The sequence below is a fragment of the Theropithecus gelada genome, chromosome 8, assembly GCF_003255815.1.
Source record: "Theropithecus gelada isolate Dixy chromosome 8, Tgel_1.0, whole genome shotgun sequence".
Classification (NCBI taxonomy): Eukaryota; Metazoa; Chordata; class Mammalia; order Primates; family Cercopithecidae; genus Theropithecus; species Theropithecus gelada.
This window is the reverse complement of record NC_037676.1, coordinates 46,959,050-46,984,224: the sequence shown is the minus strand read 5'-3', so window position 1 is coordinate 46,984,224 and position 25,175 is coordinate 46,959,050. Positions and strand designations below refer to the sequence as shown.

At 48.3% G+C, this 25,175-nt stretch overlaps 1 pseudogene across 1 annotated transcript in view; it reads left to right on the top strand.

The window, feature by feature from the left end:
* The first annotated feature begins 21,000 nt into the window (after positions 1 to 21,000).
* The window catches only part of LOC112630153, a 103,651-nt pseudogene continuing 99,476 nt past the window's right edge, over positions 21,001 to 25,175 (top strand). Inside the window, exons 1-4 of the transcript XR_003120820.1 lie at positions 21,001 to 21,051; positions 21,932 to 22,035; positions 22,134 to 22,213; positions 22,305 to 22,457. The product of XR_003120820.1 is annotated as a chymotrypsinogen B2-like (transcript). The remainder of the gene's footprint in view (positions 21,052 to 21,931; positions 22,036 to 22,133; positions 22,214 to 22,304; positions 22,458 to 25,175) is intronic.

Here is a 25,175-nt window from a genome sequence, read left to right as displayed (position 1 = left end):
TCATCTCACAGAGTAACAGCTTTCGCTACAAGAAGCCTTTCGCTAGGACAGTTGCAGTGGAATTTGCAAAGTGATATTTGGAAGCCCATAGAGGGCTATGGTGAAAAAGGAAATATGCTCAGATAAAATCTGGAAAGAAGATTTCTGAGAAACTGCTTAGTGTTCTGTTAATTCATCTCACATAGTTACAGCTTTCCACTCAAGAAGCTGCTCCCTAAACCTATCCTTTTGCAATTCGCAAAGTGATATTTGGAAGCCCATAGAGGGCTATGCTGAAAAAGGAAATATCCTCAGATAAAATCTGGAAAGTAGCTTTCTGAGAAACCGCTTTGTGTTGTGTTAATTCATCTCACAGAGTTACAGCTTTCNTTTCTTTCCAGTTTTTCTCAAAGGACATTTCCTTTTTCACCATAGCCCTCTATGGGCTTCCAAATATCACTTTACGAATTACACAAGAACAGGCTTAGCGAGCGGCATCCTTAGGGGAAAGCTGTAACACTGTGAGATGAATTCACAGAACACTAAGCAGTTTCTCAGAAAGCTTCTTTCCAGATTTCATCGGAGGATATTCCTTTTTCACCGTAGCCCTCTATCGGCTTCCAAATATCACTTTGCAAACTCCGTAACAACTGTCTTTGCGAAAGGCTTCTTGAGGGGAAAGCTGTAACTCTGTGAGATGATTTCACAGAATAGAAAGTTGTTTCTCAGAAAGCTTCTTTCTCTTTGTTATCGGAGGATATTTCCTTTGGCCCTATAATTTTCAAAGCGATCCGAAATATCTGTTCTCAGATTCCACAGAAATAAGGCTAGCAAAGAGATCCACGAAACACAGATGTAACTCTGTGAATGGAAGTCACACGTCACAAAGGAGTTTCTCAGAAAGCTTCTTTCCAGTTTTTCTCTGAGGATATTCCTTTTTCACCGTAGCCCTCTATGGGCTTCCAAATATCACTTTTCAAATTCCACAAGAACTGTCTTAGCGAAAGGCTTCTTGATGGCAAATCTGTAACTATGTGAGATGATTTCACAGAACACAAAGGAGGTTCTCAGAAAGCTTCTGTCTGATTCTTATCGGAGGATATTTCCTTTGGCCCTATAGTCTTCAAAGGGATCCGAAATATCTACTCTCAGATTCCACAGAAATAAGGATAGCAAAGACATCCACGAAATAGAGATGTAACTCGGTGAGTGGAAGTCACACATCACAAACAGTTTCTCAGAAAGCTTCTTTCCAGTTTTTCTCTGAGGATATTTCTTTTTTCACCATAACCCTCTATGAGCTTCCAAATATCACTTTGCGAATTCCACAAGAACAGGCTTAGCGAGCGGCTTCTTGAGGGGAAAGCTGTAACTCTGTGAGATGAATTCACAGAACACGAAGCATTTTCTCAGAAAGCTTCTTTCCAGTTTTAATCGAAGGATATTTCCTTTTTCACCATAGCCCTCTATGGGCTTCCAAATATCACTTTCCATATTACACAAGTACAGTCTTAGCAAAAGACTTCTTGAGAGGAAAGCAGTAACTCTGTGAGAAGATTTCACAGAACACAAAGAAGTTTCTCAGAAAGCTTCTTTCTCTTTGTTATCAGAGGATATTTCCTTTGGCCCTATAGTCTTCAAAGCGATCCGAAATATCTGTTCTCAGATTGCACAGAAATAAGGCTATCAAGGAGATCCACGAAATACGGATGTAACTCTGTGAGTGGAAGTCACTAATCACAAAGCAGTTTCTCAGAAAGCTTCTTTCCAGTTTCTATCTGAGGACATTTCCTTTTTCACCATAGCCCTCTATGGGCTTCCAAATATCACTTTGGGAATTTCCCAAGAACAGGCTTAGCGAGCGACTTCTTGTGGGTAAAGCTGTAACTCTGTGAGATGAATTCACAGAACACTAAGCAGTTTCTCAGAAAGCTTCTTTCCAGGTTTCATCGGAGGATATTTACATTTTCACCATTGAGCTCTATTGGCTGTCAAATATCACTTTGCAAATTCCACAAGAACTGTCTTAGCGAAAGGCTTCTTGAGGGGAAAGCTGTACCTCTGTGGGATGATTTCACAGAACAAAAAGGAGGTTCTCAGAAAGCTTCTGTGTCTTTGTTATCGGAGGACGTTTCCTTTGGCCCTCTAGTCTTCAAAGCGATCCGAAATATCTGTTCTCAGATTCCACAGAAATAAGGCTAGCAAAGACATCCACGAAATACAGACGTAACTCGGTGAGTGGAAGTCACACATCACAAACAGTTTCTCAGAAAGCTTCTTTCCAGTTTTTCTCTGAGGATATTTCTTTTTTCACCTTAACCCTCTATGGGCTTCCAAATATCACTTTGCGAATTCCACAAGAACAGGCTTAGCGAGCGGCTTCTTGAGGGGAAAGCTGTAACTCTGTGAGATGAATTCACAGAACACGAAGCAGGTTCTCAGAAAGCTTCTTTCCAGTTTTAATCGAAGGATATTTCCTTTTTCACCATAGCCCTCTATGGGCTTCCAAGTATCACTTTGCACATTAAAGAAGAACAGTCTTAGCAAAAGGCTTCCTGAGGGGAAAGCTGTAACTCTGTGGGAAGATTTCACATAACACAAAGAAGTTTCTCAGAAAGCTTCTTTCTCTTTGTTATCGGAGGATATTTCCTTTGGCCCTCTAGTCTTCAAATGGATCCGAAATATCTGTTCTCCGATTCCACAGAAATAAGGCTAGTAAAGAGATGCATGAAATACAGATGTAACTCTGTTAGTGGAAGTCACACATCACAAAGCAGTTTCACAGAAAGCTTCTTTCCAGTTTTTCTCTGAGGATATTGCCTTTTTCAACATAGCTCTCTGAGCTTCCAAATATCACTTTGCGAATTCCACAAGAACAGGCTTAGCGAGCGGCTTCTTGTAGGGAAAGCTGTAACTCTGTGAGATGAATTCACAGAACACTAAGCAGTTTCTCAGAAAGCTTCTTTCCAGATTTCATCGGAGGATATTTCCTTTTTCACCATTACCCTCGATGGGCTTCCAAATATCACTTTGCAAATCCCACAAGAACTGTCTTAGCGAAAGGCTTCTTGAGGGGAAATCTGTAACTGTGTGAGAAGATTTCACAGAACACAAAGAAGTTTCTCAGAAAGTTTCTTTCTCTTTCTTATGGGAGGATATTTCGTTTGGCCCTATAGTCTTCAAAGGGATCCGAAATATCTGTTCTCAGATTCCACAGAAATAAGGCTCGCTAAGAGATCCACGAAATACAGATGTAACTCTTTCAGTGGAAGTCACACATCACAAAGCAGTTTCTCAGAAAGCTTCTTTCCAGTTTTTCTCTGAGGATAGTTCCTTTTTCACCATAGCCCTCTATGCGCTTCCAAATATCACTTTGCGAATTCCACAAGAACAGGCTTAGCGAGCGGCTACTTGAGCGGAAAGCTGTAACTCTGTGAGATGAATTCACAGAACACTAAGCAGTTTCTCAGAAACCTTCTTTCCACATTTAATCCTAGGATATTTCCTTTTTCACCATTGCCCTCTATTGGCTTCCAAATATCACTTTGCAAATTCCACAAGAACTGTCTTAGCGAAAGCCTTCTTGAGGGGAAAGCTCTAACTCTGTGAGATGATTTCACAGAACACAAAGGAGGTTCTCAGAAAGCTTCTGTCTCTTTGTTATCGGAGGACATTTCCTTTGGCCCTCTAGTCTTCAAAGCGATCCGAAATATCTGTTCTCAGATTCCACAGAAATAAGGCTAGCAGAGATATCCACGAAATACAGATGTACCTCGGTGAGTGGAAGTCACACATCACAAACAGTTTCTCAGAAAGCTTCTTTCCAGTTTTTCTCTGAGGATATTTCCTTTTTCACCATAACCCTCTATGGGCTTCCAAATATCCCTTTGCGAATTCCACAAGAACAGGCTTAGCGAGCGGCTTCTTGAGGGGAAAGCTGTAACTCTGTGAGATGAATTCACAGAACAGGAAGCAGGTTCTCAGAAAGCTTCCTTCCAGTTTTAATCGAAGGATATTTCCTTTTTCACCATAGCCCTCTAAGGGCTTCCAAATATCACTTTGCAACTTCCACAAGAACAGTCTTAGCGAAAGGCTTCTTGAGGGGAAAGCTGAAACTCTGTGAGAAGATTTCACAGAACACAAAGAAGTTTCTCGGAAAGCTTCTTTCTCTTTGTTATCAGAGGATATTTCCTTTGTCCCTATAGTCTTCAAGGCATCCGAAATATCTGTTCTCAGATTCCACAGAAATAAGGCTAGCAAAGAGATCCACGAAATACAGCTGTAACTCTGTGAGATGAATTAACAGAACACTCAGCAGTTTCTCAGAAAGCGTCTTATCAGATTTCATCTGAGGATATTTCCTTTTTCACCATAGCCCTCTATGGGCTCCCAAATATCACTTTGCAAATTCCACAGGAACTGTCTTAGAGAAAGGCTTCTTGAGAAGAAAGCTGTAAATCTGTGAGGTGATTTCACAGAACACAAAGCAGTTTCTCAGAAAGCTTCTTTCCAATTTTTCTATGAGTATATTTCCTTTTTCACCCTAGCCCTCTATGCGCTTCCAAATATAACTTTGCGAATTCCACAAGAACAGGCTTAGCGATCGGCTTCTTGAGGGGAAAGCTGTAACTCTGTGAGATGATTTCACAGACCACCAAGAAGTTTCTCAGAAAGCTTCTTTCTCTTCGTTATCGGAGGATATTTCCTTTGGCCCTATAGTCTTCAAAGGGATCCGAAATATCTGTTCTCAGATTCCACAGAAATAAGGCTAGCAAAGAAATCCACGAAATACAGATGTAACTCTGTGAGTGAAAGTCACACCTCACAAAACAGTTTCCCAGAAAGCTTCTTTCCAGTTTTTCTCTGAGGATATTTCCTTTTTCACCATAACGCTCTATGATCTTCCAAATATCACTTTGCGAATTCCACAAGAAAAGGCTTAGTGAGCGGCTTCCTTAGGGGAAAGCTTTGACTCTGTGAGATGAATTCACAGAACACTAAGCAGTTTCTCAGAAAGCTTCTTTCCAGATTTCATCGGAGGATATTTCCTTTTTCAACATAGCCCTTTATGGGCTTCCAAATATCACCTTGCAAATTCCACAGGAACTGTCTTAGAGAAAGGCTTCTTGAGAGGAAAGCTGTAAATCTGTGAGGTGATTTCACAGAACACAAAGCAGTTTCTCAGAAAGCTTCTTTCCAATTTTTCTATGAGTATATTTCCTTTTTCACCCTAGCCCTCTATGGGATTCCAAATATAACTTTGCGAATTCAACAAGAACAGGCTTAGCGATCGGCTTCTTGAGGGGAAAGCTGTAACTCTGTGAGATGATTTCACAGAACGCAAAGAAGTTTCTCAGAAAGCTTCTTTCTCTTTGTTACCGGAGGATATTTCTTTTTTCCCTGTTGTCTTCAAAGGGATCCGAAATATCTGTTCTCAGATTCCACAGGAATAAGGCTAGCAAAGAGATCCACCAAATACAGATGTAACTCTGTGAGGGGAAGTCACACATCAAAAAGCAGTTTCTCAGAAAGCTTCTTTCCAGTTTTTCTCTGAGGATATTGCCTTTTTCACCGTAGCCTTATACGCGCTTCCAAATATCCCTTTGCGAATTCCACAAGAACAGGCTTAGCGAGCGACTTCTTGAGGGGAAAGCTGTAACTCTGAGAGATGATTTCACTGAACACAGAGAAGTTTCTCAGAAAGCTTCTTTCTCTTTGTTATCGGAGGATATTTGCTTGGGCCCTATAGTCTTCAAAGGGATCTGAAATATCTGTTCTCAGATTCCACAGAAATAAGGCCAGCAAAGAGATCCACGAAATACAGATGTAACTCTGTGAGATGAATTAACAGAACACTCAGCAGTTTCTCAGAAAGCTTCTTTCCAGATTTCATCTGAGGATATTTCCTTTTTCACCATAGCCCTCGATGGGCTTCCAAACATCACTTTGCGAATTCCACAAGAACAGGCTAATGGAGCGACTACTTCAGGGGAACGCTGTAACTCTGTGAGATGATTTCACAGAACACAAAGAAGTTTCTCAGAAAGTTTCTTTCTCTTTGTTATTCGAGGATATTTCCTATGGCCCTATAGTCTTCAACGGGATCCGAAATATCTGTTCTCAGATTCCACAGAAATAAGGCTAACAAAGAGATCCACGAAATACAGATGTAACTCTGTGAGTGGAAGTCACACATCACAAAGCAGTTTCTCAGAAAGCTTCTTTCCAGTTTTTCTCTCCGGATATTCCCTGTTTCACCATAGCCCTCGATGGGCTTCCAAATATCACTTTGCGAATTCCACAAGAACAAGCTTAGCGAGTGGCTCCTTGAGGGGAAAGCTGAAACGCTGTGAGATGAATTGACAGAACATTCAGCAGTTTCTCAGAAAGCTTCTTTCCAGAATTCATCTGAGGATATTTCCTTTTTCACCATAGCCCTCTATGGTCTTCCAAATATCACTTTGCCAATTCCACAGGACCTGTCTTAGCGAAAGGCTTCTTGAGGGGAAAGCTGTAACTCTGTGAGATGATTTCACAGAACACAGAGAAGTTTCTCAGAAAGCTTCTTTCTCTTTGTTATCGGAGGATATTTCGTTTGGCCCTATAGTCTTCAAAGGGATCCGAAATATCCATTCTCAGATTCCACAGAAATAAGGCTAGCAAAGAGATACATGAAATACAGATGTAAGTCTGTGAGTGGAAGTCACATATCACAAAGCAGTTTCTCAGAAAGCTTCTTTCCAGTTTTTCTCTGAGGATATTTCCTTTTTCACCATAGCCATCTATGGGCTTCCAAATATTACTTTGCGAATTCCACAAGAACAGGCTTAGCGAGCGGCTTCTTTAGGGGAAAGCTGTAACTCTGTGAGATGATTTCACAGAATAGAAAGTAGTTTCTCAGAAAGATTCTTTCTCTTTGTTATCGGAGGATATTTCCTTTGGCCCTACAATCTTCAAAGCGATCCGAAATATCTGTTCTCAGATTCCACAGAAATAAGGCTAGCAAAGAGTTCCACGAAATACAGATGTAACTCTGTGAGTGGAAGTCACACGTCACAAAGGAGTTTCTCAGAAATCTTCTTTCCATTTTCTCTCTGAGGATATTTCCTTTTTCACCGTAGCCCTCTATGGGCTTCCAAATATCACTTTGCGAATTCCACAAGAACAGGCTGAGCGAGCGGCTTCTTGAGGGGAAAGCTGTAACTCTGTGAGATGAATTCACAGAACACTAAGCAGTTTCTCAGAAAGCTTCTTTCCAGATTTCATCTGAGGATATTTCCTTTTTAACCATAGCCATCTAGGGCTTCCTAATATCACTTTGCAAATTCCACAAAAACTGTCTTAGTGAAAGGCCGCTTGAGGGGAAAGCTGTAACTCGGTGAGATGAATTCACAGAACACTAAGCAGTTTCTCAGAAAGCTGGTTTCCAGATTTCATCTGACGATATTTCCTTTTTCGCCATAGCCATCTAAGGGCTTACAAATATCACTTTGCCAATTCCACAAGAACTGTCTTAGCGAAAGTCTTCCTGAGGGGAATGCTGTAACTCTGTGAGATAATTTCACAGAACACAAACACGTTTATCAGAAAGGTTCTTTGTCTTTGTTATTGGAGGATATTTCGTTTGGCCCTATAGTCTACAAAGGGATCCTAAATATCTGTTCTCAGATTCCACAGAAATAAGGCTAGCAAAGAGATCCACGAAATACAGATGTAACTCTGTGAGTGAAAGTCACACATCACAAAGCAGTTTCTCAGAAATCTTCTTTCCAGTTTTTCTCTGAGGATATTTCCTTTTTCAACATAGCCCTCTACGGGTTTATAAATATCACTTTGCGAATTCCACAAGAACAGGCTTATTGAGCAGCTTCTTGAGGGGAAATCTTTAACTCTGTGAAATGAATTCACTGAACACAAAGCAGTTTCTCAGAAGGCTTCTTCCATTTTCTCTCTGTGGATATTGCCTTTTTCACCATAGCCCTTTACGGGCTCCCAAATCTCACTTTGCGAATTCCACAAGAACAGGCTTAGCGAGCGACTTCTTGAAGGGAAAGCTGTAACTCTGTGAGAAGAATTCACAGAACACTAAGCAGTTTCTCAGAAAGCTTCTTTCCAGATTTCATCAGAGGATATTTCCTTTTTATCCGTAGCTCTCTATGGGCTTCCAAATATCACTTTGCAAATTCCACAAGAACTGTCTTAGCGTAAGGCTTCTTGAAGGGAATTGTCTACCTCTGTGAGATGATTGCACAGAACACAAAGGAGGTTCTCAGAAAGCTTCTGTCTCTTTTTTATCAGAGGACATTTCCTTTGGCCCTCTAGTCTTCAAAGCGATTCGAAATATCTGTTTTCAGATTCCACAGAAATAAGGCTAGCAAGGAGATCCACGAAATACAGAAGAAACTCTGTGAGTGGAAGTCACACATCACAAAGCAGTTTCTCAGAAACTTTCTTTCCATTTTCTCTCTGAGGATATTTCCTGTTTCACCATACCCCTCTACGGGCTTCCAAATATCACTTTGAGAATTCCACAAGAACACGCTTACCATGCGGCTTCTGGTGGGGAAAGCTGTAACTCTGTGAGATGAATTCACAAAACACAAAGCAGTTTTTCAGAAAGCTTCTTTCCAGATTTCATCTGAGGATATTTCCTTTTTAACCATAGCCCTCTAGGGCTTCCAAATATCACTTTGCAAATTCCAAAAGAACTGTCTTAGCGACAGGCTGCTTCAGAGGAAAGCTGTAACTAAGTGAAATGAATTCACAGAACACTAAGCACTTTCTCAGAAAGCTTCTTTCCAAATTTCATCGGAGGATATTTCCTTTCTCACCTTAGCCCTCTAAGGGCTTCCAAATATCGTTTTGCAAATTCCACAAGAACTGTCTTAGCGAAAGGCTTCTTGAGGGGAAAGCTGTAACTCTGGGAGATGATTTCACAGAACACAAACAAGTTTCTCAGAAATATTCTTTCTCTTTGTTATCGGAGGATATTTCCTTTGGCCCTATAATCTTCAAAGGGATCGGAAATATCTAGTCTCAAATTCCACAGAAATAAGGCTAGCAAAGAGATCCAGGAAATACAGATGTAACTCTGTGAGTGCAAGTCACACATCACAAAGCAGTTTCTCAGAAAGCTTCTTTCCAGTTTTTCTCTGAGGAGATTTCCTTTTTCACCAGAGACCTCTATAGGCTTCCAAATATCTCTTTGCGAATTCCAAAAGAACAGGCTTAGCGAGCGGCTTCTTGAGGGGGAAATGTGTAACTCCGTGAGATGAATTCACAGAACACTAAGCAGTTTCTCAGAAAGCTGCTTTCCAGATTTCATTGGAGGATATTTCCTTTTTCACCATAGCCCTCTATGGGCTTCCAAATCTCACTTTGCAAATTCCACAAGAACTGTCTTAGGGAAAGGCTTCTTTAGAGGAAAGCTCTAACTCTGTGAGATGATTTCACAGAACACAAAGAAGTTTCTCAGAAAGCTTCTTTCTCTTTGTTAGCTGAGGATATTTCCTTTGGCCCTATAGTCTTCAAAGGGATCCGAAATATCTGTTCTCAGATTCCACAGAAATAAGGCTCGCAAAGACGTCCACGAAATACAGATGTAACTCTTTGGGTGGAAGCCACACATCACAAAGCGGTTTCTCAGAAAGCTTCTTTCCAGTTTTTCTCTGAGGATATTCCTTTTTCATCATAGCCCTCTATGGGCTTTGAAATATCATTTGCGATTTCCACAAGAACAGGCCTAGCGAGCGGCTTCTTGAAGGGAAAGCTGTAACTCTGTGAGATGAATTCACAGAACACTAAGCAGTTTCTCAGAAAGCTTCTTTCCAGATTTCATCGGAGGATATTTCCTTTCTCACCATAGCCCGCTATGGGCTTCCAAATATCTCTTTGTCATTTCCATAAGAACTGTCTTAGCGAAAGACGACTTGAGGGGAAAGCTGTAACTCTGTGAGATGATTTCATAGAACACAGAGAAGTTTCTCAGAAAGCTTCTTTCTCTTAGTTATCGGAGGATATTTCGTTTGGCCCTATAGTCTTCAAAGGGATCCGAAATATCCATTCTCAGATTCCACAGAAATAAGGCTAGCAAAGAGATACATGAAATACAGATGTAAGTCTGTGAGTGGAAGTCACNGAGACAGAGTCTCGCTCTGTCGCCCAGGCTGGAGTGCAGGGGTGTGAGCTCAGCTCACTGCAACCTCTGCCTCCTGGGTTCAAGTGATTCTCCTGCCTCAGTCTCCCAAGTAGCTGAGATTATAGGCATGCACCACTATACCCGGCTAATTTTTGTACTTTTAGTAGAGAAGGAGTTTTGCCATGTTGGCCAGGCTGGTCTTGAACTCCTGACCTCAAGTGATCCACCTGCCTTGGCCTCCCAAAGTGCTGGGATTGCAGTCATAAGCCACCACACCAGGCTGATAGCTACCATTTAAAAAACAGAAAACAACAAGTGGTAGATGTGGAAAAACTGGAACCCTCCTACCTTGTTGCTGGGAATGTAAAATGGTGAAGCTGCTATGGAAACAGTTCGGCATGGCTGGGCACAGTGGCTCATGCCTGGAATCTTGGCACTTTGGGACGCCGAGGTGGGAGGATCACTTAAGCTAAGGAGTCCAAGACCAGCCTGGGCAACATAGTGAGACTCTGTCTCTACAAAAAAATTTAAAAAACAACATTAGCTGGGCGTGGTAGCGTAGTTCCAGCTACTCAAGAGGCTGAAGTAGGAGGATAACTTGAGCCTGGGAGGTCAAGGCTACAGTGAGCTGAGATCCAGCCTAGGCAACAGAGCAAGGCCTTGTCTTAAAAAGATAATAATAATAATTTTAAAAAGTACAAAGAAAGCAGTTTGGCAGTTCCACAAAAACAAACATACATGGAGTTACCTCATAACCCTACAGTTCCACTCCTTGGAGGTATACTCCCCCAGAATAAAAGCAAGGACTTAAGCAGACATTTGCACACCAGGGTTCACAGCAGCACTGTTCCCGACAACCAAAAGATAGAAACCACCCCCATTGTTCATCAGCAGAGGAATGAGTAAAATGTGAGCTCTCCACGCCACTATTATTCATTCAGTCATAAGAAGGAATGAAGCAGGCCTGGTGTGGGGACGCACACCTGTAATCCCTGCACTGTGGGAGGACAAGGTGGGAGGATTGTTTAAGGCCAGGAGTTTGAGACCAGCCTGGGCAACAAAGTAAGACCCCTTCTCTACAAAATTTGTTTTTAATGAGCTGGGTGTGGTGGTACATGCCTGTGGTCCCAGCTACATGGGAGTCTGAGGCAGGAGGATCGCTTGAGCCCAGGTGGTCAAAGCTGAAGTGAGCTGTGTTTGTGCCACCACATTCCAGCCTGGGCAACAGAGTGAGACCCTGTCTCAAACACAAACACAACACAAAATGAATCAGGTACTGATACATGCCAAATGCCAAAACACAGTTTGTTTGTTTTTTTTTTTTGAGATGGAGTTTTGCTCTTGTTGCCCAGGCTGGAGTGCAGTGGCCTGATCTTGGCTCACTGCAACCTCCTGCTCCCAGGTTCAAGCAATTCTCCTGCCTCAGCCTCCCGAGTAGCTCGGATTACGGGGATGTGCCACCACACCCACCTAATTTTGTATTTTTAGTAGAGACCCAGTTTCACTGTGTTGCTCAGGATGGTCTCAAAATCTCTTGACTTTGTGGTCCACCCGCCTTGGCCTCCCAAAAGCTGGGATTACAGGAGTGAGCCACCACACCCAGCCGAATCTTAAATGATGTCTGCTACGTGAAATAAGCAATACAAAGATAAGTATTGCATTATTCCATTTATATGAAACTTTTTTAAAAAAAAAACTTTTTTGTGAGCCACCACGCCTGGCTGACTTGGAGTGTCTTATCTTTATTTACTTTATTTTTGAAACAGAGTCTCACTCTGTCACCCAGGCTGGAGTGCAGTGGCATGATCTCGGCTCAACTGCAACCTCCGCATCCCAGATTCAAGCGATTCTCCTGCCTCAGCCTCCTGAGTAGCTGGGATTACAGGCATGTGCCACCACACCTAATATATGAAACTTTTTTTTTTTTTTTTTAGATGGAGTCTCACTCTGTCACCCAGGTTGGATGGCAGTGGCACCATCTCGGCTCATTGCAAGCTCTGCCTCCCAGGTTCATGCCATTCTCCTGCCTCAGCCTCCCGAGTTGCTGGGACTACAGGCACCCGCCACCACGCCTGGCTAATTTTTTGTATTTTTAGTAGAGACGAGGTTTCACTGTGTTAGCCAGGATGGTCTCAATCTCTTGACCTCATGATCTGCCCGCCTCAGCATCCCAAAGTGCTGGGATTACAGGCGTGAGCCACCGCGCCCGGCCATGAAACTTTCTTAATAGGCAAATTCAAAAAGACAAAAACTAGGTTAGAGGCCCATAGGCACCGAGGGGAGAGAGGAATGCAGAGTTATTGTTCACGGGGTATAGAATTTTGTAAATAGTGGTGATGCCTGCACAAATTGTGCATGTAATTACTATTGTATAATGTAATTAGCGCCACTAATTGTACACTTAAAAATGGTTAAAATGGGCTGGGCATGGTGGCTTACACCTGTAATCCCAGCACTTTGGGAGGCCAACGTGGGGAGATCACCTGAGGTCGGGAGTTCAAGACCAGCCTGACCAACATGGAGAAACCCCATCTCTACTAAAAATACAAAAATCAGCCAGGGTGTAGTGGTGTGCACCTGTCATCCCAGCTCCTCGGGAAGCTGAGGCAGGAGAATCGCTTGAACCGGGGAGGTGGAGGTTGCCGTGAACCAAGATCCCGCCATTGCACTCCAGCCTGGGTGACAACAGCGAAACTCCATCAAAAAAAAAAAAAAGAAAACGTTAAAACAGCAAATGTTATGTTACATATATTTTACCATAATTAAATAAAATCAATGGAATAAGCCAAAATCCATCAAATTGTACACTTTACATGGGTGAATTGTATGTTACGTGAATTACACATGACAGCTCGGTAAAGCTGTTAAGTATTGTGGAGTCAGAAGTCTTCTTCCAATGGCTATGGAGAGCAAATTCAGGGAAATGGAGAAGCTGAAGGAAGGGAATATTCAGCCTAGAGCGTGGCTGACAATCAGAAGGCCTTGGAGGCAGCGCTGGAGAAGCCCACACACATCTCCAGGGGCCACAGGACAGACGTGGCTGAGGACAAGCCAGGGGCCTGTCAGGGCTGGAGGTGCAAGACCTGTTAGGACAGGTGCAGTGGCTCACACCTATAGTCCCAGCACTTTGGGAGGCCAGGCAGATCACCTGAGGTCAGAAGTTCAAGACCGGCCTGGCCAACATGGCAAAACCCCATTGCTACGAAAAACACAAAAATTAGCTGGGTGTGGTGCACATGCCTGTAATTCCAGCTACTCAGGAGGCTGAGGCAGGAGAATCGCTTGAACCCGGGAGGTGGAGGTTGTGGCAAGATCGCGGCACTGCACTGCACCCTGGGAGACAGAGACCCGGTCTCAAAAAAAAAAAAAAAAATTGTTAAATCCACAATGGCCGACCCCACCGTGCTCCCTAACCTGAGGAGCTACGCAGCAGGCGTGGGCACCCCGAGACACAGGGCAGGGGCTTCTGGGCAGACAGAACAAGGATAATGAACCACAAACCCAAATCTCCCCAAGACTCCCTCGCCCACACGGGCATCCCCTTACTGCGACGGAGGGAGCCGACCTGTCTCTCCATCAGAGCTCTCAGTGACAACCAGGGTGGTGGCCACAAGAGAACACCAATTCTCCGTAGAACCCACCCCAGCATTCCCCACCACCTCCAAGAGCAGATCCTGCCGCCAACTGAGAAACGGCCCCAGCTCTTGGAGCTCCCGGTACCCGCGTCCAGGACACAAAACTCCGCATGGAAGGGGAGAGACCGAATACACATGCGAACAGGGGCCAGACCGCCTAAAAGAAAGAGAACACTGCCCACACCTGCCCAGGGCGCCAAACAGCAGGAGCCCCACCGGCCAGCCCTGAAAAGCCACACACGCCCTGACAACCACAGAAAATGCCCACTTGGAGCTCGCCTGCACCTGAGGCCCTGAGTGCTGCCAGACAGAATACCTCAGACCGGCTCATTTATAGTGGACAGAAACGTATTTTCTCACAGTTCTGAAGGCTACAGATTCAAAGTCAAGAGGCAGGGTTGGCAATTCCGGCCCCAGGCTGATGCCTTGAACTCCATGTCTTCACCTGGTGGAAGGTGGAAGGGCAAAGAAGGACGAGACGGGCGTCCCTCGCCTTTTATTAATGGCATTAATCCCACCTGGGAAGCAGAGCCCCCCACGCACTGATCACCTCTGACAGGCCCCACTGTGGACGCAAACAATGCGGCCCAGGTGCAGTGACTCGAACCTGTAATTCCAGTGCTTTGGGAGGTCAAGGCAGGCAGATCACTTGAGCCCAGGAGTTCAAGATGAACCTGGGCAACATGGTGAAACCTCATCTCTTCAAAAGCAGCTAGCCAGGGTGGTGGCGTGCACCTGTGGTCCCAGCTACTCGGGACACTGAGATGGGAGAATCGCTTGAGCCTAAGAGGTCAAGGCTATAGTAAGTTGTGATCGCACCACGGCACTCTGGCCTGGACCAACAAAGCAAGACCCTAACTCTTTAAAAAAAAAAAAAAAAAGAGGGCCGGGCGCGGTGGCTCAAGCCTGTAATCCCAGCACTTTGGGAGGCCGAGACGGGCGGATCACGAGGTCAGGAGATCGAGACCATCCTGGCTAACACGGTGAAACCCCGTCTCTACTAAAAATACAAAAAAAACTAGCCGGGCGAGGTGGCGGGCGCCTGTAGTCCCAGCTACTCGGGAGGCTGAGGCAGGAGAATGGCATAAACCTGGGAGACAGAGCTTGCAGTGAGCTGAGATCCGGCCACTGTACTCCAGCCTGGGTGACAGAGCGAGACTCCGTCTCAAAAAAAAAAAAAAAAAGAAAGAAAGAAAGAAGCTAATAACATTTCAATACAAATGTCAGTGGGACAAACATGCAGACCACACAGGAGCCTGTCTCCCCCTTCCCCACACCAACAGCCACCGGCCAGGACACAGCGAACCTTCCTCTTCCCTCCACGAAGCTTTCCCTCTCCCCTGCCAGCCTTGGCGTCTTGGTCAATGCAAGCGACAGTGGCCGACTCCCTTGCTGGGGCAAGCTCTGAATAAACAGCCCTCGCTGGTTCTCATTTGGGCCGGCGTCACTGATCTCCACGAGGGCTGAGCTGGACAGCCGGTCCCCACATACGCTGCCCTCCTGGGTCAGGAAACGCCTCCCCAGCCCATCTCCCCACTATTGCTAGCCACGCATCAACACGGAGCAAGGGGACAATTGTTTTCTAAGCAAGCTGCACGGGATCTCGTTGGCTTAAGGAGCACACGGCGCTTTCACTAAGAAAACATCCCCCCAGCCTCACTTGGACAGGGACAAATCCCAGTGGAAAGGGTTTAGACAAAGAACCACTGAATTAAATCGCTCCACTTGGTCATTTTAGACACGTCCATTGGTGCTGTGAGAAGGGGCCCGGCCAGGCACAGTCAGTAGCTCACACCTGTAATCCTAGCACTTTGGGCAGCCGAGGCAGGCTGATTGCTTGAGCCCAGGAGTTTGAGACCAGCCGGGGCAACATAGAGTGATCCTGTCTCTGCAAAAAATACAAAAATTAGCCAGGCGTGGTGGCACACACCTGTAGTCCCAGCTACCTGGGAGGCTGGACCTGGGAGGTCAAGCTTGTGCTGAGCTGTGATTGTGCCACTCTACTCCAGCCTGGGTGACAGAGTGAGACCCTGTCTCAAAAAAAAAAAAGAGAAGCGTCTCATCCCCAACCCCATTGTGTACCAGTCCCCAAGTCCTCTGCCTTTCGGAAGGGGGCAAGGGAATTCTAGGAAGGTACCTCTCAGAGGGGGCTGCGGGACTCAGATCCTGCTTTGCTATGAAGGAAAAGTGGATGGCCACTGAGAAAACAGTTTGACCGTTTCCATAAACACAGGCCCCAGCCTACAACCCTGCTGTTCTATTCCTAGGTGTTTTTTTGTTTGAGACGGAGTCTCATTCTGTCACCCAGGCTGAAGTGCTGTGTGGCTGGCTCGGCTCACCACAACCTCCGCCTCCCGGGTTCAAGCAATTCTCCCACCTCAGCTTCCCGCGCACGTCACCAGGCCCGGCTACTATTTGTATTTTTACTAAAGACAGGGTTTCACCATGTTGGCCAGGCTGGTCTTGAACTCCTGACCCCAAGTGATCTGCCTGCCTCAGCCTCCCAAAGTGCTGGGATTACAGGCGTGAGCCACCGTGCCCCGCCTACTCCTAGGTGTTTGCCCAAGATAAATGAACACACATCCGCATAAAGACTTGCCCGTGGATGTTTTAATATATGTTTTAGTTATTATAGCAGCTTTATTCGTAATAGATCAAAACTACAGAACAGATAGACAACCTGTAGTGCATTCCAGCAATAAAAAGGAAGAGGCTGCTGCTCTCTGCAACAGCGTGGGTGAACTCCAAAGACAAGATGCCGAGCGAAAGCAGCTGGACTTCCAGAAACACCTGGGTTCTGTTCACAGGAAACTCCAGAACCTGAACACGAATAGATGGGCAGGATTCAGTTTCAGTTCCGCGAGACGAGTGGCCGCACAGCGCTGTGGATGTACTTAGCACTGAATGGTACACTTAAAAATGGATGCGGGCCGGGCGCAGTGGCTCACGCCTGTAATCCCAGCACTTTGAGAGGCCGAGGCGGGCGGATCACAAAGTCAGGAGATCGAGACCATCCTGGCTAACACAGTGAAACCCCATCTCTACTAAAAAATACAAAAAAATTAGCCGGGCGCGGTGGCGGCGCCTGTAGTGCCAGCTACAGGGAGGCTGAGGCAGGAGAATGGCGTGAACCCAGAAGGCAGAGCTTGCAGGGAGCCGAGATCGCGCCACTGCACTCCAGCCTGGGCGACAGAGTGAGACTCTGTTTCAAAAACAAACAAGCAAAGAAACAAAAAATGGGTGCGATGGTCAATTTTGTTATGTGTATTACCACAATTTACAGGTTTTTTTGTTTTTGTTTTTGTTTTTGTTTTGTTTTGTTTTGTTTTTTGAGACGGAGTCTCGCTCTGCCGCCCAGGCTGGAGTGCAGTGGCCAGATCTCAGCTCACTGCAAGCTCTGCCTCCCGGGTTCCGGCCATTCTCCTGCCTCAGCCTCCCAAGTAGTTGGGACTACAGGCGCCCGCCACCGCGCCCGGCTATTTTTTTTGTATTTTTTTAGTAGAGACAGGGTTTCACCGTGTTAGCCAGGATGGTCTCGATCTCCTGACCTCGTGATCCGCCCGTCTCGGCCTCCCAAAGTGCTGGGATTACAGGCTTGAGCCACCGTGCCCGGCCTTTGTTTTTGTTTTGAGACAAGGTCTGGCTCTGTCGCCCAGGCTAGAGTGCAATGGCCTGATCTCAGCTCACTGCAACCTCCACCTCCCAGGGTCAAGCCATCCTCCTACCTCAGCCTCCCCAGTACCTGGGATTACAGGTGCCAGCTACCATGCCTGGCTTTTTTTGTTGTTGTTGTTAGAGACAGGGTCTCACTATGTTGCCCAGGCTGGTCTTGAACTCCTGAGCTCAAGGGATCCTCTCGGCCTCCCAAAGTGCCAGGATTACAGCCATGAGCCACTGCACCTGGCTGCTAACAGTTTTTTAAATTTAACAATAACAACAACATCCCCTGGTGCGATGACTCACACCTGTAATCCCGGCACTTTGGGAGGCTGAGGTGGGAGGATTGCTTGAGCTGAGGAGGTTGAGGCTGCAGTGAGCTGTGATCATGCCACTGCATTACAGCCTGGGCATCAGAGCGAGCCTCTCTCAACCAAAACCAAAACCTTCCTTCCGGGAAAGGAAATCAGAACAGTGGTTGCTTCTGGAGATGGGGGATTGACTGCCAAGGGGCTGTGAAGGAAATGGTCTCTGCCTTGGTGCAGATGGTGGTTACAGGGGTGCCTGGATCCTCACAAGTCATCAACCTATATCCACTTGCTTTTTTTTTTTTTCTTGAGACAGGCTCTCACTCTGTCGCCCAGGCTGGAGTCCAGTGGCATGATCACTGCTCACTGCAGCCTCCACCTCCTAGGCTCAAGTGATCCTCCTACCTCAGTTTCCCAAGTCCCAGCCTGGAGCTGGGACTCCATGCATGTGCCATCACAACTGACTGATTTATTTTTTGTACAGATGGGGGGTCTCACCATGTTGCCCAGGCTGGTCTTGAACTCCTGGGCTCAAGTGATCCTCCTGCCTCGGCCTCCCAAAGTGCTGGGATTATGGGCATGAGCTACTGCACCTGGCTTTATATGCATTTTAAGTGGGGGCATTTCAACATAAGTAAAGGAAGAAGTGGCCAGGAGGCTGCAGCACGTGGGGACCCCCAGCTCATCCCTCCTGCTCCCACTCTGGCCAAGGCCACGGCTCTGCCTCCCCCACCCACCTGGGCCCCGGGTCGCGTGTGTCCTGACTCATCTGTCCTGAGTGTCCCTGGGCTCATTCCTCGCCGTTCGGGTCCAGATCCCATGGGGGGGCTGGAGGGTAGTGTGGGTTGGTGGGTCCCATCCCCAGGAGCAGTGGAATGGGGACACCTGTGTGTGCCTGTCCCCCACCCCAGCTGCAGCTGCACAGTCCCCAAGAGCCTCTGTACCCTGTGCGGGGTGGGGACATGGCAGGCAGGGTCCTGGCCAGCCGTCAGCTCCCAAGGCCACATAGCTGGGACCACGGGTCACTCAGGCCAGGTGAGGGCTGACGGCTCGTGGCCGCCACGCCCTTTCCCCCCTCTGCCCCGGCCAGTTTATAGCTAGGGGCTGCCCCCGAGGCTCTAGTACCATCTTCTCTAGGGCCCTCCTGGACCTGCCCCCTTGACTTCTAAGCCCTTCGCTGCCCTTAGGACGCAGGCCTCTTTGGGTCCTGCGACCCCAGGTTCGTTTCCTATCCTCCAAGGATGCTCCGGGCTGCTCCCACCAACTCCTAGGCTGTTTGCTTAAATGTCGCCTTCAGAGTGAGGCCCTCCCAGCCTCAGTATCAGTAATAATAATAACTCCTTAGCCGCTGGTGTGTATACTTTACTTATGTTAAAACTTGACTCTTTTCCCTAAACTCTCCAGCCTCCTCCCCTAGTGAGCTGCTACAGGCAGGAATTTGTTTTGTTCAGCTGTTCCCGCGGGCCTGGTGGGCGCTGGCTGGCAGGAGAAGCCCACGTGCGTGCAGAGGTGGGTACGTCTCATCCAGACCAGGCCACGCCCCATCTGGCTGGTGCCTACCCACCCCTCTGTCCCCAGACAATCTTCTAGAATGAGCAAAGGGCCTGGACAGGCGATTCACTCAAGAAAGAGGAATGTAGGGGCCCCGCCAGCATGGATTGTGTGCTTGGCCTGGTCCTTGCGCTCAAGAAGGCTCTTCCTTTTGTCATGGGACCCATACTCTAAACGTCCTCAATTACATACAGGATCAGAGATGGCAAGTCATTTGCCCACGGCTCCACAGTTGCCTGACCCCAAAGCCCGTGCTGTAAACACACATGCTGCAGTCATCAATGCGGTGGAATTAAAAACAGCCACGAGGCACCCTTTCCCTGTGCATTTTGGGGAACTTGCCCTCCACCTGGCAGCCTCAATCCAAAATTTCTCCCTCCCCCATTTCCCAGTTGCTGAGAAAGGGCTCCACCACCCATGCTGCCACCCACTCCAGGAACCAGGTGTCCCTGCCCATGCTCCGCCTTGAGGTTCAGCCTCCATCAGTTCTCATCAGGCCCTAGGCCCAGTCTTGCCCTCTGATGCCACATGCTTGGCTCCAGGGCCCAGGTGTGCTGGCACCTGTGTGCAGGGGTGGCCCAGCATGAGGACAGCGGGCAGCTACTCCTCCCCTGTACACAGCCCAAGTGTCCAACACAGATGTCAACTGGGCCTTCACTGAGCCTCCTTAGCCATCCCCTGGGACCCGGGGAGCACCTGCATCCCAGCCTCTGGCTACACTATGGGGCACAGGCTTGCTCCCCCAGTCTCTCCTCTACTTGGTCACATTGCCCAGGGGTTTTCTTTTTCCTTTTTTTTTTTTTTTTTTGAGACGGAGTCTCGCTCTGTCACCCAGGCTGGAGTGCAGTGGCCGGATCTCAGCTCACTGCAAGCTCCACCTCCTGGGTTTACGCCGTTCTCCTGCCTCAGCCTCCCGAGTAGCTGGGACTACAGGCGCCCGCCACCTCGCCCGGCTAGTTTTTTCTATTTTTTAGTAGAGACGGGGTTTCACTGGGTTAGCCAGGATGGTCTTGATCTCCTGACCTTGTGATCCGCCCGTCTCGGCCTCCCAAAGTGCTGGGATTACAGGCTTGAGCCACCGCGCCCGGCCCTTTTTTTTTTTTTTTTGAGACGGAGTCTCACTCTGTCACCAGGCTGGAGTGCAGTGGCGCAATCTCGGCTCACTGCAACCTCCACCTCCCGGGTTCACGCCATTCTCCTGCCTCAGCCTCCCAAGTAACTGGGACTACAGGTACCCGCCACCACGCCCAGCTAATTTTTTGTATTTTTAGTAGAGACGGGGTTTCACTGTGTTGGCCAGGATGGTCTTGATCTCTTGACCTCGTGATCTGCCCGTCTCGGCCTCCCAAAGTGCTGGGATTACAGGCGTGAGCCACCACCCCCGGCCTGCCCAGGGGTTTTCAAACCATGAAAAGATCAAGTGAATTATTTGCAGAGCACGAGAGACTCAGCTGGGGCTCAAACCCGGGGCTGCTGGACTCAGTCCCTGGAGGCCCCTGCCCAAGCCTGGGCCTGAAGGAGAAAGGCCATGGTAAAAGGCCACCTGGGTTAGCCCAGCTCAGCTGAGGCCACAGCTGCTGTCATCCCAGGCTCCCTGGCCAGCCCTGCACTGACACATCCTGCCCACTCCCAGGGAGGGGATTATTGCCCCAACATCTCCAGATAACAGCCGGCACACAGGGCTACAATGGGGACCCACAGACAGGCGTCCCACCCCCCCGCCAGCGGCACCATGGCTTTCCTCTGGATCGTCTCCTGTGGGCCCTCCTGGGCACCGCCTTCGGTGAGGGCCGGGCCCCGCGGAGGCTGAAGGGTTGTCTCCCCTCACTCCCAGCCCCGAGGCCAGCAAGGGGCAGCAGGGTCCCAGTTCCCAGTTTAGTTGTGCACCACAGTGTGGGCCTGGGCGAGTCACCGGGTCCATCTCTGCCGTGGGCACTGCAAGACCTGGACCAGGTCACAGCTTCCCTCCCAGGCTCAGCTGCCACCTCGGAGCTCAGGAGCTGGGGAGTCCTGCTCCCCTTCCTCACCCCCAGCCGACCTGAGGCTCCCAGGGGAGGAGGTAGGTGTCTGGGGGGCCGCCCTGAGGCCTTCAGGAAACCCCCCAACAGTCAGTGGCCCCAGTACAGGCTTGGGTGGTGAGCATGTGGGCAGCTGGGGCTTGGCACCGTTCAGTCCAAACCTTTCAGGTGAGCCTCATCCTTTTAAACTCCTGCTTACGGAGCACTTCCCGGGTGCCAGGAGCAGAGCTGGCGCTCTGCCTGCTCACTCTTCCGAACCTGAGAGGTCAGAAACGGTGTGATCCCCACTTTGCTGATGGGGACACTGAGCGGCTTAGCTGGGCAGGGAGGGAGCCAGGGTCAAATCCACAGAGTCTGGCCTCCCAGCCTGAGTGTCGGACTGCATGCTCCACCTGTGTGGCTTCTCTGAACTGAGGAGGGGTCAACACCCCATTCCTCAGCAGCCCACAGTCCAGTGCCTTGGACTCAATTGTACCCAGAGATTCAGGCACTGGGGAGAGGAGAGCCAGGGCCAACTTCTCAGAGGAGGGGATGTGGGAGCCAGCCTAGGTCCCAGAGACTAGAAAAGAGTTGGGAGTGAGAGGAGGCTGGAGCACTGAGACCTGGGTGAGTGGTACCCACCCCTCAGCCCACTCCTGCCCCCAGGCTGTGGGGTCCCTGCCATCCCCCCCGTGTTCAGCAGCCTGACCAGGATCGTCAATGGGGAGGACGCCGTCCCTGGCTCCTGGCCCTGGCAGGTGTCCCTGCAGGTGAGGGGGCTTCTGCAAGGCAGTGGGCACCCTGGGTGGGGGCCAGGATGGGGGTGCCGCCAGGTGGGAGTTGCTGACCTTCCCCATCTTCCTGCCAGGACAAAACCGGCTTCCACTTCTGCGGAGGTTCCCTCATCAGCGAGGACTGGGTGGTCACCGCCGCCCACTGCGGGGTCAGGTGAGGACCGGGCAGCCTCGGGCTCTGCTTCCAGCCCAGCTGGGTGGGAGGGGAGCAGGGCATGTTCTCTCACCCACAACGCTCTGCCCAGGACCTCTGACGTGGTCGTGGCCGGGGAGTTTGACCAGGGCTCTGATGAGGAGAACATCCAGGTCCTGAAGATCGCCAAGGTACCCACGCCCCGTGCAGCAGAGGGCAGGGGCAGCGGGCACGGGGGGAGATCCCTCGGCTGCTTCAGGGACAGGTGCCCAGTGGGGCCGGCCCGGCCTCGTGGTTCCCATTCCGGCCCTGGGGATGGACTGCTCCTNTTTGTGTTCTGTGAAATCATCTCACAGAGTTACAGCTTTCCCCTCCAGAAGCCTTTCGCTAAGACAGTTCTTGTGGAATTTGCAAAGTGATATTTGGAAGCCCATAGAGGGGTATGGTGAAAAAGGAAATATCCTCCGAAGGAATCTGGAAAGAAGCTTTCTGAGAAACTGCTTAGTGTTCTGTTAATTCATCTCACAGAGTTACATCTGTATTTCTTGGATCTCTTTGCTAGCCTTATTTCTGTGGAATGTGAGAAGAGATATTTATGATCCCTTTGAAGACTATAGGGCCAAAGGAAATATCCTCCGATAACAAAGAGAAAGAAGCTTTCTAAGAAACTTCTTTGTGTTCTGTGAAATCATCTCACAGAGTTACAGCTTTCCCCTCCAGAAGCCGCTCGCTAAACCTGTTCTTGTGGAATTCGCAAAGTGATATTTGGAAGCCCATACAGGGCTATGATGAAAAAGGAAATATCCTCGGAGCAAAACTGGAAAGAAGTTTCCGAGAAACTGCTTGGTGATGTGTGATTTCCACTAACAGATTTACATCTGTATTTCGTGGATCTCTTTGCTAGCCTTATTTCTGTGGAATCTGAGAACAGATATTTCGGATCCTGTTGAAGACTATAGGGCCAAAGGAAATATCCTCCGAAAACAAAGAGAAAGAAGCTTTCTGAGAAACTTCTTTGTGTTCTGTGAAAGGATCTCACAGAGTTACAGCTTTAACCTCAAGAAGCCGCTCGCCTAGCCTGTTCTTCTGGAATTCGCAAAGTGATATTTGGAAGCCCATAGAGGGCTATGTTGAAATAGGAAATATCCTCAGAAGAAATCTGGAAGAAGATTGTGAGAAACTGGTTAGTGTTATGTGAATTCATCTCACAGTGTTAGAGCTTTCCCCTCAAGAAGCCGCTCGCTAAGCCTGTTCTTGTGGAATTCGCAAAGTGATATTTGGAAGCCCATAGGGGGCTATGGTGAAAAAGGAAATATCCTCAGAGAAAAACTGGAAAGAAGCTTTGTGAGAAACTGCTTAGTGTTCTGTAAATTCATCTCACACAGTTACATCTGTATTTCGTGGATCTCTTTCCTAGCCTTATTTCTGTGGAATCTGAGAACAGATATTTCGGATCCCTGTGAAGACTATAGGGCCAAAGGTAATATCCTCCGATAACAAAGAGAAAGAAGCTTTCTCAGAAACTTCTTTGTGTTCTGTGAAATCATCTCACAAGTTACAGCTTTTCCCTCAAGAAGCCTTTCGCTAAGACAGTTCTTGTGGAATTTGCAAAGAGATATTTGGAAGCTCATAGCGGGCTATGGTGAAAAAGGGAATATCCTCCGTTGAAATCTGGAAAGAAGCTTTCTGAGAAACTGCTTAGTGTTCTGTGAATTCATCTTACAGAGTTGCAGCTTTCCCCTCAAGAAGCCGCTCGCTAAGCCTGTTCTTGTGGAATACGCAAAGTGATATTTGGAAGCCCATAGAGGGCTATGGTGAAAAAGGAAGTATCCTCAGAGAAAAACTGGAAAGAAGATGGCCGAATAGGAACAGCTCCAGTCTCCAACTCCCAGCGCGAGCGACACAGAAGACCGGTGATTTCTGCATTTTCAACTGAGGTACTGGGTTCATCTCACTGGGGAGTGCTGGACGATCGGTGCTGGTCAGCTGCTGCAGCCCGACCAGCGAGAGCTGAAGCAGGGCGTGGCATCGCCTCACCTGGGAAGCGCAAGGGGGAAGGGAATCCCTTTTCCTAGCCAGGGGGACTGAGACACACAACACCTGGAAAATCGGGTAACTCCCACCCCAATACTGCGCTTTAAGCAAACAGGCACACCAGGAGATCATATCCCACACCTGGCCGGGAGGGTGCCACGCCCACGGAGCCTCCCTCATTGCTAGCACAGCAGTCTGTGATCTACCGGCAAGGCAGCAGCGAGGCTGGGGGAGGGGCGCCCACCATTGCTGAGGCTTAAGTAGGTAAACAAAGCTGCTGGGAAGCTCGAACTGGGTGGAGCTCACAGCAGCTCAAGGAAACCTGCCTGTCTCTGTAGACTCCACCTCTGGGGACAGGGCACAGCTACACAACAACAACAACAACAACAACAAAAAAGCAGCAGAAACCACTGCAGACGCAAACGACTCTGTCTGACAGCTTTGAAGAGAGCAGTGGATCTCCCAACACGGAGATTGAGATCTGAGAAGGGACAGACTGCCTGCTCAAGTGGGTCCCTGACCCCTGAGTAGCCTAACTGGGAGACATCCCCCACTAGGGGCAGTCTGACACCCCACACCTCACAGGGTGGAGTACACCCCTGAGAGGAAGCTTCCGAAGCAAGAATCAGACAGGTACACTCGCTGTTCAGAAATATTCTATCTTCTGCAGCCTCTGCTGCTGATACCCAGGCAAACAGGGTCTGGAGTGGACCTCAAGCAATCTCCAACAGACCTACAGCTGAGGGTCCTGACTGTTAGAAGGAAAACTATCAAACAGGAAGGACACCTACACCAAAACCCCATCAGTACATCACCATCATCAAAGACCAGAGGCAGATAAAACCACAAAGATGGGGAAAAAGAAGGGCAGAAAAGCTGGAAATTCCAAAAATAAGAGTGCATCTCCCCCGGCAAAGGAGCGCAGCTCATCGCCAGCAACGGATCAAAG